Source organism: Manduca sexta, chromosome 21 (genome assembly GCF_014839805.1).
Source record: "Manduca sexta isolate Smith_Timp_Sample1 chromosome 21, JHU_Msex_v1.0, whole genome shotgun sequence".
Taxonomy (NCBI): Eukaryota; Metazoa; Arthropoda; class Insecta; order Lepidoptera; family Sphingidae; genus Manduca; species Manduca sexta.
In genome coordinates this window covers 12,761,373-12,771,721 of record NC_051135.1, presented here as the reverse complement: position 1 = coordinate 12,771,721, position 10,349 = coordinate 12,761,373, and the positions used below count along the sequence as shown (strand labels likewise).

At 33.3% G+C, this 10,349-nt stretch overlaps 1 protein-coding gene across 1 annotated transcript in view; it reads left to right on the top strand.

Annotated features, from left to right (window-relative positions):
* The first annotated feature begins 3,865 nt into the window (after positions 1-3,865).
* Positions 3,866-10,349, top strand: part of LOC115447437 (calexcitin-2) — a 43,282-nt gene continuing 36,798 nt past the window's right edge. Inside the window, exons 1-2 of the mRNA XM_030174482.2 lie at positions 3,866-3,937; positions 7,610-7,641. The gene's annotated coding sequence lies outside the window, so the exon portion shown is untranslated. The remainder of the gene's footprint in view (positions 3,938-7,609; positions 7,642-10,349) is intronic.

Genomic DNA, 10,349 nt, shown 5'->3' with positions numbered 1-10,349 from the left:
CAGCGGTAACTTCGCTCGTGACTATCTTCCCAACCAAATGAGAGATAAAATTACCACGATAATTTTTACGTAATGTATTTTTAACAAGCGCTGCACCCGGGGAAATGTGTCGACAAAAGTTTTAAGTTTAAAAGATTTACATCGCGCCAGTAAAACATCACTGGCTGCGAAGTATTCTCCGCTAATTGCCTCTTTATCGACATACTCAGTTCCCAGTTTCGATTAGGGATGGCGTGTTGTCGATGAAAATTATTTATGTTTTGGAATTTTAGGTTTCCTTCCGAATTTGAAACGGGAGTGATAATTAAATCTATTGAGATGTATTTCATCTGCTTGATTTTGATGTTCAATAATACAAGCATTTTTACTTGTAGTCAAATAGTATCTTGGCAAGATCATGTTATAGTTACTATGGATATCAAAATTATTATAACTGCCTCTTCAATATCTTTTATGTGTTTCACAGTATAGTTACATAGTATAAAGAGAATACAAACGCACTATCTAACGCATATTTACCATACTATTATGATACGTAATAGCTGAAGAGAGATTACTTATTTCCAAATAAAAAAATCATGGCATCATTCAACTTTTAAATCTAACACAAACTCAGAGAGTTCACAATCATCTGCTCGCGGGTAAAAAAAATTAAATTGTGCATTCGAATGGAACAAAACATTCAAATTCATTAAAGAATTGAATAAAACGTGAATATAAATCGATAATCGACACGTGATCTAGTTCGCACGGTACCAGTCACATCAGGATAATGAACTCAGTCCTCCATTATATGGAATTGCTGTAGTTTATCTCTTGATTATATTATGGTTTCCATTTTATAGCAGAAGGCTTATAAAGTGGTGACGGACTCTTCATAAATAATTTCTGTAATCTTCATAACCATACTTCTTATTTGTTCACAGTTCCCATTATTTGGGGTCGAGTCTCTCCACTATCGGGTCGGGTTTGCAGCAGGTTCTTCTACCCTGGATTGTCACATTTGGTAATTGTGGTCGATCTACATAATAATACTACCAAAATAATTGACACATTTTGCATTATTAAATAAACTTATTAGAGCAGGAACTGAAATTGTGTGTCTAAAGTGAAAAAATATAAAATACTTAACTAAAGAGCTTTTTTATCACACAGTTCATTTCCCTACTTTAGCATTTGAATTGGTCATATGAAATTACCTTTCAACATTACACCAACTTCATTTACATTCTATAAACTTCAATCCTATGCTTGGCCCAGTATAACATTTCCAAGTTTTATCGATATACCACGCCAGATCTTAACATCTTAAAAGTTTGTTATAAATGAACTGCGGACTTTAGAAACTATTCCTTGGTCTTCCAACTTGCAAGTTCTTCCTTTATCGATATATTTTGTCTCCCGCTTTGCTATAGAGGGAAGTGGACAATTAATATTTTTAACGCCTCCCTATCTTTCTATTTGATTAATTTAGTTAGGGAATAATGATAAATGAGTTTTCCCTGAGACTTGCCGAGCACTGCTCGGTGTCATAAAATGCGTGCCACTGCTGATCCTGGCTTACAGGAGTTGTAGTGGTGCGTACAAGGACGGGAAACTCTCTTTATCGATACAGCGTGACGGCCATCTCTGATTCCTTTTGTATTTAAGAACTGCAGAGAGTCTGGATCAGATGTATGTACAATTTATTTCAAATTTCTGAAAGTCGATCCTTACTCTTTCCCTTATCCCTATTAAAGCTGGTAGCACATCCAGGAATACTTCCGGAGGATTAATTCTCTATTCTAGTGGGAGAGACTGTTGATTGGGAAGAGTTGAGTTTGAATTCCAGGTGGATAGCAATGTATGTGGTCTCTAATATACATTTTGTTTTGTGTCTTTAGACAAACAATGACCAAGGGGGCGACAGAGACGATCCTTTTCTACAATTGTAAGCAAAAAAAATATGTAAGTAACATATACTATCGCTAGACTTATCTTTACGATAAGTTATTTCCATTTTTTTTTGTTTTATATTAGCGCTATCGATTGTATGGCATCTTGTTAAGGGTCCCGGGCAATTGACGTAATAATGCCTAATCATATCTGCAACATATTTGAATAGCAACCAGGATTGGATCCCTGAAAGATTTTTAAAGAAAGCGTGTAAGAAATAGGGCTATTTTTGCTTGAAAAGGTGTATTTCACTGTCCTGTACAAAGGAATTAGGGCACGTAAATGTAGCATATCGTATGTTTTCATCTATCGATACTTTCCCAAACCTGCTAACTCTGTTAAGGCGAAGGTAAGTACTTAACGATCCAATTAAGGCGGGCGTCGTTTCCAACGTATTGTTATTGCACGCGAAAATTACAATATCATTATCGAAATCGGGGTGAGTTTTTGACGTAGATTGGTTGATATCGAATATGGATAAAATAACTCAAAACGGTGATGTAGATATTAGAATATGGTTAAAAATCGACATTACTGTAAGATTTGAAGTTTGATACCCAAGTCGTTGGTAAAATCTGTGGGGTTTGCAATTCGGTACCCAAGTCGGAATAAAAATACGCGGATTTTTTCGTTCGACAAAACACATGACCAATTTCACTTTAACGTTTTACCGGTATTTATATATCTAAATACAAAATATCTGATAAACTAAAGTATTAAAGTGTTTATTATTCTTAAATCCGTTTTAGGTGATAGTTTATGGGTAGTCAAAGCTAATACCATCGAGCGGTCAACATACTCGTCTCATCATTCAAAGTCTTTTTAAGGGTACGCAAAAGTGATCCCCCGTATACCTCCTAAAGATCATCTACCTAAAGATAACTAACCCTCGCCAGTCGATACACAATTATGAGTTTGAAAACGGATACACAGACTGATTCCAGAACGCGACACGCTTACGCTTATTGTGGCGGGTTTTACACCTTATATGGCGGTTGCTATCCAGGCAGATACAAATACCAGCAAAGTAAAGTATATTTTATTTCACACGTGTTCTTACAAATAGTTATCCATTAACGCAACACAAAGGACAATAACGTGTGGCCACAAAGAATTTCTATTAAACCCCTCTAACCTTTTATGGCGGTGTAAAATTACGAGTCGTCCGCAACATTGGCAATAACTTGTTTGTTTTTACCAGATTTAAGTTGTTGCTCTTGAAGTATTGCAATAAAGCGTTGATGTGAATGTTAATGTAAGAATACCGAGGGTGAGTGATTATCATACTCCAAGACACATTGACACTGTCATCAAAACGTGGTTGACGACTTTTATAAGGAATGAAAATCAAGAAGAGATATGAGATTTGCATACATTTCATTATTTTTATTTACTCCGAAAGGTTAGACAATCTATGAGGCAAAGGTATAATTTTGGGAATATATTAATCAATAATTTTGTCATATAATTAAGAGGCGGAGATCTCCTTGTGTTTAACATTAGACAGGTAAATTGGTCGTAAAAACTTAAAGTCCCTTTTGCAACATACTTGCAAAAGATACAGCAATTAGAGTGAGAAGGAGGAGAAAGATTAATTTCATCCTTTCGATAAGCAAACTATACTCCAATACAATAAATACGAAACCAAAATATATAATTAATCTTAAGAACTAGGTTCCTGATTTAAAAACTTTTAACAATTTATAATCCTTTCTATTATTAATGAACCTAAGATCCGATGTCGTAATGGAATTGAAGCATCTGTAAAAGAAGCGAATCATTTGTTAAATGACGCGTAAATTTCATTGTTTGTAAGTCAATTTGTCGTATATCGAAGTGATACCAGCCGCGTCCCCGGGCGATACCCACGATCAATCTTGGACCCATGAGTTCTTCGCAAATGCAGCGCCGTACGTCTAATACAAGTATACGACGAGCGGGCCGGCCTGCCGCGCGGCATTCCACGTCGTGCCACCAACGCAGCAACCCGCCAACTGCCAAGGTACTGTCGCTCGTACAACTCAGTGTTCCAAATTTGAACAATTTTCAAATTTTGTAACTTAGAAGTGGATTCAAATTTGGAATGCTTTGTTTGGTTCTTGTTATTATTTCTTTTTTCCTTTCGGCCAGTTACGATTTTAAAAAATGGGGTTTCAAATCAAAAGTGTCAAATTAAAAAAGTTTTTCAATACATTTTTCTTCCCCTTACTTTATTATTATATTTTAATATAAGGTATTTTTTACGCGAAAAGTTGTGCCGCACAAGTTTCCAAAGTTATGTAGTCGCCGATCGCTTTAAGACTTGGAAGCTTCCGTGAAAACTTTCTATAAAGATTTTACAATTATGATTCAGGCTGTAAATTTGTGGTGAACGTTATTGCGGGGAAGCGATAAAACAAAACTCATTCTTTATGCCCCAATTTTTATTAAAATATTGTATCATTATAATGTAGTTTCTATTTAGAACTGACATATTTAGATTTTCCTTTGCAATAGAACTTAGTTTTTATATGTAACTAAATGCCGAAAATATACAAAATAGTTATTATTTAATCTAAATAAAGCCCAACATAAATCTAAATGCATAAAAGCACCTGCGAAAAAATGTATATAAAAAAATAAATGTTTTGTACCCTTTGTTACAAAATGGTATAATTTTCATTTGCGTGACAATACGCGTGTGGAATTAAAATTACCCAGGGGATTTATTTTGGGGTTAATGATGTTGCATTTAGTTGCTATGTAAATTCGCGAGGGTGTCTAATTTTTTTTTAATTTAAATGTTACGTTGCTATACTTTATTAAATACTTCCGTGATAGTTGCTAGTTATTTTTTTACTGGATTTTATGTTTGTCTTGTAGTAACCCATTGGAAAGTAACTTATTCTTGTCATTGTCTTTTAATTGAAACGTCTAATTTAAATTTACCAGTTGTAAAAAATAATTATATAGAGAAATATTAGAAAATAAATTGAATAACTTTAACAGTTAACAACTGACTAAAGAAAACAAGTCTGTGATATTTTATTTAATAAAAAAAGCCGTAGAACGTAATAACTTTAACATTAATAAAACTAAATAATATAATATCTATAAAATAAAGTAATGAAACATATTACAATAGCATATAAATATATTATAATTAAATCTAATGTTCGCATACATAATCAAATTCCATATTCAAAACCTTAATTATCACTGGCTGATTCAGAAAATAATCGCACAATTGAAAAAAGAACGCGTGAACCTATGAATTTGTAATCATAAAATCACACACGAACAATAAAATCACAACGAATCGCAAAAACAGCACGCGAAGGCGCCATTTTGATTTTCTTGTCATTAATTTTGAAACTCGATCGGAAAATATAATGAACTAAATGCCTTCGTTAAAATTGTTAGCTTTAATTACTGTTTATTCAAAAAGTGATCTTATTTTTTTATAAACTCTGGCATAATGAAAACATAATACAACGTGAGTTACGATTTTCGGTAAAATACTTAGTTCAAAGGGGTGGTCGAGGATTTAATTCCTCTTTGGAAGTAATGGTGATGCGATCCGGAATCATTTGTTCCGGACCCGAATGTAGAGATTAGGTCCTTCGTTGCTTTATGGTACCGATTCGCAGGAAATTCTATTGTACAACTAAACGCGTATTTACAAAACTAAGCAAATGAATAATTTTATCCTTTAAATAAAGACATTAAACAGTATAGTTAGTTACTTTTAACACACTTTTGCTGGTGGAGTGCAACGGATACTATAAAGACTTTTAGAGCCCAAACACGTATAATGCATTTTACAAGAAACAAGACCAAGGAATTCTAATTTCAAATTCATAATTTGCGGTTTATATTTAATTATAATTTATACATCTTTTGTAACCATGTATTACTTTAAGGCGATACCTCAAGGTCCATTTTCATACATTTTGTTTCGCCTTTAATCTGGGTAACTAAACAAGTATTGGCAAGTAAAGAATTTAAATTCACGTCTAGTTAGTGATTAGATCTCGCAGTTGAAAGAAAAATGTAAAAATAATTAATAATCATGGATATTTCTGCCTTTAAAATTTCGTCATATTAAATTTTAAAGGCCGAAATATCCAGGATTATTAATTATTTTTACGTTTTTCTTCAACTGCGAGAACTAATCACTAACTAGACGTGAATTTAAATTCTTTACTTGCCAATACTTGTTTAGTTACCCAGATTAAAGCCGAAACAAAATGTATGAAAATGGACCTTGAGGTATCGCCTTAACGTTGTAACCTTAAATTCAAATGCAAGCTGCGTTTAACTTTAAGTTGGTTTACCACATTTAGTTTAACACTATATTGAATTATAATATAACATAACAAATTAAAACTGTTAGTGGACCTAGTACAATAAATAAATCCACAATAGTTTGTAAAACCTACCTTTTAGGAAATATTGCCTCGCCTGGGGCTAGGTTCAATATTTTCCTCTCAAAAGGTATACGAGAGTATCTAAAACCTAAGTAGACGATAATGCCTTTCACCAAGGACTCGATCCAGAATTTTGCGGGTAGAGACAGCATAACAAAGCTCGGTGATATCGCCCAACGATTTGACCCTGCTAATTTTTTGTCGGTACCAATTAGACGTAATGAGCTTTATCTCGAAACGCCTTCTCATTTATCGAGTTCTTGCTGTAGTGGAGGATATTTTGGTAGTATACGTACTATTTGTACCTGGTACATTTTGCTGGACAAATGATGTCTTATATGATAATGGGGCTTGATGGCCATGGTTCCTCTTTTGTGCCTAATTGTTTTCTTTATTGATATTCGTTGTATATTATGAAAAAGTGCTCATAGAAAGATTATATATGATATTTAACATACGATAATAATAAAGGTTAGTGAGCATTATGTGTTGAAATAAAACTATTGTTTCAAAAGTATATAAAATTTATTTTGTTGCGACTCGTCCTTCCGACGATTGCTAGAAATACCGCGTTTACATCACAAACCAAAATATACTAAAGTTACACAACCTGGGAATTGAACCTAAACCTCTCAGTTCATAACCCAAGTCCACTGCTGCTAGTGTAATAATAAACTCATAAAGTTTCCAAAAAATCAACCTAACACCAATATGTTTATAGTATAAAATCCAATAAAACATCCAGCAATGCCAGAATAAAAGTTATTACTATTATATAGTTTACGAGATCGTTAAAAGCTAATTTCAAAATGTTGTAAATATTTTCATAATTTAAAAACTCATAACTTAGCATCGTTAAGGTAATCCAGGTATTGTTCTGGGATAATGGAAAACTCCCTAGGGATGAAAGAACCCATACATATTACTAGAAACACAATCCAACTATTTCTTATGGAAGTTTTATATTTCTTGGAAAAAATATATTGATTGTACTTTGTAATATTAAGTACTTAAATATTTTTACGCTTTTACTTCCAAAGGGTGGGTAGAAAGATAACAATCCACACAATTCGGACAATACATCCATCCCAGTATGCGACATACTATCACTTTATCGAATATAAAATTCCATGCTAAGCAACATCACGTGATTTTCAAAAAAGGAATTTAATTTTGGACTTCGTAGTTCACAGCTCTGCAAACTAAATTGAAATTAAAATATTTCCACTCTAACATTTGTTTAGAATAATAATTTCTTGTTTCAGGTACTTCAGTCGACCAGCGCTCGTTCTTACAAGTAAGTGGCTATTTATTAATATACACACACACCTTTTATCCCCGAAAGGGTAGGCAGAGGTGCAATTGGTGCAACCACTTTCCGCCCTATGTATTCCGTCCCATGATGTGATAGTGGGTGAGCTTATGTCGGGCACAAATTTCAGACTGAGTAGAAATATCTAATATGATTGCCCGACCCGGGAATGAAATCCAAGACAACACTGCAGTTGTATCGTAATACAAATATGCCATCGTAGTAGTCCATTTGGCAACAATCAAAATATATATCACATAAAACTATTTCTATTCTACTGCTAACACAAAGTTTGAAAACCTCCATTAGTACACTTCGCAGTTTGATCTCCAGGAGCAGGGCAAGCAAAAAGGTTTGTAATTAATCCAAGTGTAGGTCCTTGTCTACCCCGCAAGGCGACGGAGATAAACTTTGACTTAGATTAGTTTAGTCTTGGAACTATTTAAGTGTAATTAAGAAAATGATGCATGGTGTTTAGTTAATGAGTTTGTAGTTCAAGCATGTTCTCCAAGATGGCGCTGTTAACTTTTGTTATTGTTTTTAAACTGATTTATATGAAGGTAGTCAGATATTTGAAGGTTAGAAACTAGGGAATGGTTAGAGGACATCTCTTATCCTTAACAAATCATCATGTATCAGTTGGAATTCCGGGTCAGTTAACACTTTGTATAAGTTTTACATCATCAATTGCCCCTTAGAGAACTGTCAAGACGGTAGAAGTTCATAAACAGCCAAACAAATCGCACATTAACAAAACAAAAACTATATATTTCAATCATACTATTTTTGAAAAAAATACTGAGCCATCATTAAATTCCAACCCTAATATCAGATAAAAGACAAAGGTCGAGGAAGCTTAGCGGCGAGGAAGCGTATTCATTAAAAATCAAATATCGCGATAGGGTTGTCAGCGGTTTGCCTTTTATGAAATCTCTTTGTTGTGTTTTAATTAAATTAGATACTCTTTAATTAATTTGAAAAACTTTTTAAATACTTTTAATTAGATTGTGTTTACGATAATGAGGTTTAAACAGGAAGCCGTAGGTTAATATTTTTTTATCTTGTTTGTTTTAAATTGTTTTTCTTTTAAGGCGATACCTCAAGGTCCATTTTCATACATTTTGTTTCACCTTTAATCTGGGTAACTAAATAAGTATTGGCAAGTAAAGAATTTAAATTCACGTCTAGTTAGTGATTAGTTCTCGCAGTTGAAAGAAAAACGTAAAAATAATTAATAATCATGGATATTTCGGCCTTTAAAATTTGGTCATATTAAATTTTAAAGGCCGAAATATCCATGAGCCTATCGCCATAATGGGCACAGATTAAAACATTAAAAGAGAGATAAAAGTATTCCGACACGTATAAATTAACTTTCTTTATCAACTTTGTGTGGAATCCGGCCAACAGAGAACGTGATGTGAATAACAAAGGAGCCTTGGGTTTTGGTCACACAGGTACGCACTGCGGACCTATTCCATGATATATCATCCAATAAGCATCTGCAAAGGAGTTTGACTTGAGACAGGAATTAAGATAAATGCAACATGCTTGGAGAGGTGTGCTGTGACATCATATAGGTCATAGGATAAGGGGGTGAGTAACAATTGACAAGTCTTTTTAATTTTTTTATCAGCGAATATAACTGCCGGTTGCTCGTTTTAACAAAAATTGTTTTGATAAAAAAAATAGTGAAACTTATAGTCTATTTTGTTGACAGTATATGATGGTGTTACCAGTACCGCGTAGAAGACGTGCTCTGAATGATAACCGTTATCACTTCATTTGGTATGTAGGTAATATCACAATCAATCAAAATATCATAATGTAATATCAATTTCATTTTATTTTCATCAATGTCAAAGTACCTACTTTTTTGCGTATTTTTATACTTATTGGATGTGTATCTTTGATTATAATAATTTATCCCTTGAATAAGTAAACGGATTTTATAATTGGCCAACAATTTAACAATACATCAAAATAAAAATGTTTCTCGATTTCATCGTGGTTTTTTTTATCAAAGCAATGTGAGCTCATTCTGTGTAGATCGAACCGTATACAGGACTTAAAAAAATAGATAATTCTAAAATGTAGGTAGATATTATATCCTTAACTTTTCGGATGATCAACACCTCAGTCCGCAGCGTGACCAACTGCAAAGTCTTTGAAACGTCAGGAGAAAATTAAAATATAAAAAACCGTGATAAAATCTAAAAACTATTTCATTTCGATGTCTTACATTCGCGTAAACATAATAAATCATTATAATTTAACTATACTCCAAATGAGAACCAACAAATTTTTACTTATATTTTCTCAAACCAAAATTAGCCAGATACTTAATAAAAAAAATCTATAAAACCTAACAACCAAAACTTTATTAAAGGTAACAAAAAAAAGTTAAACAAAATACATCAAAAAAACTCAACGTCAGCGTGTTCGCACCATTTGTCCTTTAGATAGGACTTTCCTAGCAGATAAGATATTTTGAGACCATTAACTCGGCCCTATGCGGCACGAATGCTGAGCACGTTAAGCCCAGATTAAAGGATGACTATTTATAATTGTGCTGAGATTTTGTTTCTTTACTTTCGTGCTTAAGGCTTTTGGGCTTAAATTGAGCGTTTTGCGTCTTGTATTTCTCGGAATGGCGTTTACTTTTGTTTTATTGCGATGAAACTATTTCTTGT